This window comes from Octopus bimaculoides, unplaced genomic scaffold, assembly GCF_001194135.2.
Source record: "Octopus bimaculoides isolate UCB-OBI-ISO-001 unplaced genomic scaffold, ASM119413v2 Scaffold_288772, whole genome shotgun sequence".
NCBI classification, from domain to species: domain Eukaryota; kingdom Metazoa; phylum Mollusca; class Cephalopoda; order Octopoda; family Octopodidae; genus Octopus; species Octopus bimaculoides.
Genome location: NW_026373564.1, coordinates 1 through 2,827, shown reverse-complemented (window position 1 = coordinate 2,827; position 2,827 = coordinate 1). Strand labels below are relative to the sequence as shown.

Sequence of the window (2,827 nt, the reverse complement as noted above, 5' to 3'; positions counted from 1 at the left end):
TAAAAGAAGGCTGACAGCTGGCAGAATTGTTTCTACGTTGCATTATATTAGAAAGATAATTCTTGATGAAAATGACATAACCATTAATTGCTAACGTTAACATAGGTATTTATTTTCATAAAATCTCGTCCTCTGAGTAATTTCTAAGCTGTTGGTTTTTTTGTTGAATCAACGAATGCAAACGTCGTGTGATCGCTTTGATGTATGACGAGATACTTTCCATATAAGTCTCTTTTTAAGCCCATGATAGCTGGGTAATACAAACACTAATCGACAGAAGGCGATATCTATTGCTTCGAGAAACAAAACATTGAGTCCGGATTTGTGAATTATTGATAGGATAGTGTTGACTAAATAAAAACTGGCGTTTAATCCATATTCCCGCGTTTGTGCAGGTAAACGTGTCCATGTGCTGGTATTCGCAAATTATTTGCGCATCAATACGAGTTACCATCATTGAAATTTATTCAAAAAATGTGCATTCTGTGCAGCCACAGACAAGGTAAACGTTTCTTTTTACACAATCCCCGTTCATGTTGTCTCTCTTTTTCTGTATTACAGATATTAGTTTTCCTAAATCGACTAACGACTGAATCTCATGGAATCGATGTTGGTGGCTGTTTCGTAATAACTCCCTCGTCAACACTTACGGTAATTTATCACAGCGTTTAATATTTTAGAACACTTCATGTTATATATGAGGAGTTTTTGTCTTTATAATGTCTAAAAGAAACTCAGCTCGATTTCTATATACGAAGTTGCGGACTTTATATGATTTGGTGGTAAAGATTTTTCTGGCTTTTGTAAAAAAAAAATGTACATGATTACAGTTCATAAAATGTATTTTATTAAAATATAATAGACCTCTTTCTAAATCATTCTATGAATTCATTGAAAATAACAGCTAATTATTCTTTCTCTTTTCTTCTTTTCAGATGATAGGAAGTTTTATTACTTACATACTGGTTGTGATCCAGACAAAATCTTTATAGCTGCCCTCTCTTCCTTATTATACCTTTCCAATGATAAATTATATGCGAAGCTCGATTTAACAACATTACCTCGCCAGTACATGAATTCGGACCACGTCCCTACAAACCTTTCCGAAGCAAGATTCTTGAAAAGATTAAAAAATAGCGTGATACTGTATCGAGTTCCAGCCTCTCCTACCAGCGTTAGATTGATTATGTAATCTTTGTTATCAGACACACATGCTATTGATTTTCAACTAGTTTACTTACAACTGATCATCACTTTTGTCAAAAAGAATATTTTTCACTTTGATTTTTCTCAATATATATTGTATTTTCCTTCCCACTCATCTGGGCAACATGTTTTTCGTTTCTCTCATTTTCATCAATATATAAGACCGATAAATCACTGGATGTATATTATAAATGTTCAACCTTACATTACGTAGTTTCATTTTTGGCAATATTTTCTTGAAATAAAATATCATGATGAATCTAGTTACTGAATTCACTTATTCATTTTACTTAATTAAATGCCTGTACATCAGGGTAAAGAAAATTATGTCAACATAAAGCTATTTTATTTCAGGAATTACTCATATGTCTTATTTGGATGGACTTACACGATATGTTTTTGAAGAAGAGCTTTGCTTCTCTGAGCGACTTATTAATAATTTGCATGTCTTCGCGTTATTGTTTTTTCCTATATTGGTTAAAATAGTGACGAAAGACAAACTATTAGTGACGGCAAGACAAGGACATGTAATTTTACTTAATTCACTCTAATGTCAACTACATAACGAATGGTAAAAATATCCTGCTCTCAATGTTTGCACACCTTTGAAACTGCTAGCATGCATTTTTCCTCGATATGGAGCTTTGCATAACCATTCGTACCTTCCTCTCGCCGTGCTGTACTACCTAACCATCCTTTCTGATCGTGGATTTACTGAAAGAAGACCCGATCAAACTTTTACTTGTTACAGTCATGCAGTTGTGGTCATGCTGGAGCACCACCATGGTTTTCTGATTTCCTCAGTCTGGAGTGTTTCACATCACCACTTGTGTGTGTACCTATTTCCCAGATGTTGGTCCATTTGGTTTATGAAGGCGTTTGATTCCGCTGCCCTCGTCTGCACCTCATGTTGGGCTGTTGGTTCATCCAGTATTGTGGAGAGGAGGATGTCTAGTTCCTTTTTGAAGACATCTACTTCTACTTTATGCTGATTTCTTAATTTTTGTGGCAGGGCTTTGAAGAGATGTGGGGTTTCAAACCCTTGACTATTGCAGTACCTGGTCCTGAATTTAGATGGAGTGGATGGCACCTTTGGTACAATACAATGACGGCCAGTTCTGGTATTTGTATAACACTCAATGCCGAAGTTGGGTAGAAACCCTTCTACGATTTTCCACATGTATATTACTGCATATCTCTTACATCTTCGCTCCAGGGAGTAAAATTATAGTTTTTTCAGCCTGTCCATGTAGCTTATCCGTTGCACTATTCCAATCCTTTTTAGTGTAGTGACATTGGACTGCCTCAAGCTCCGTTGTTAGTTTGGCGCTATGTGGTGACCATGACTGGGGGCAGAAGTCCAGGTGGGTGACAACGAAGGTTCTCCACAGGGTCAACATAGTTTCTTAGTCTCTTGTCTTGAGGACCTCCGTATCCATCCTGATAGTGGTCTGCACTTTGCTGCCACCTTGCTAATGTGCTTATAAAATGATGCGTCATTACACATATTGATCTCCAATATATACATTTTTGTGCACAAAAAAGTTTTTGAGTGTGACCTGATAGTTTCGGCCAGATAAGCCATTGTAAGACTGCTGACAACATTGAACTGACAACATTG

The 2,827-nt window shown here is 36.4% G+C and overlaps 1 long non-coding RNA gene across 1 annotated transcript; it reads left to right on the top strand.

Annotated features, from left to right (window-relative positions):
• The first annotated feature begins 94 nt into the window (after window positions 1–94).
• On the top strand, window positions 95–1,469 carry LOC128251467 (uncharacterized). The gene is made up of 2 exons (XR_008267137.1): window positions 95–651; window positions 936–1,469. It is a non-coding gene; the product is annotated as an uncharacterized LOC128251467 (long non-coding RNA).
• Window positions 1,470–2,827: the final 1,358 nt, after the last annotated feature.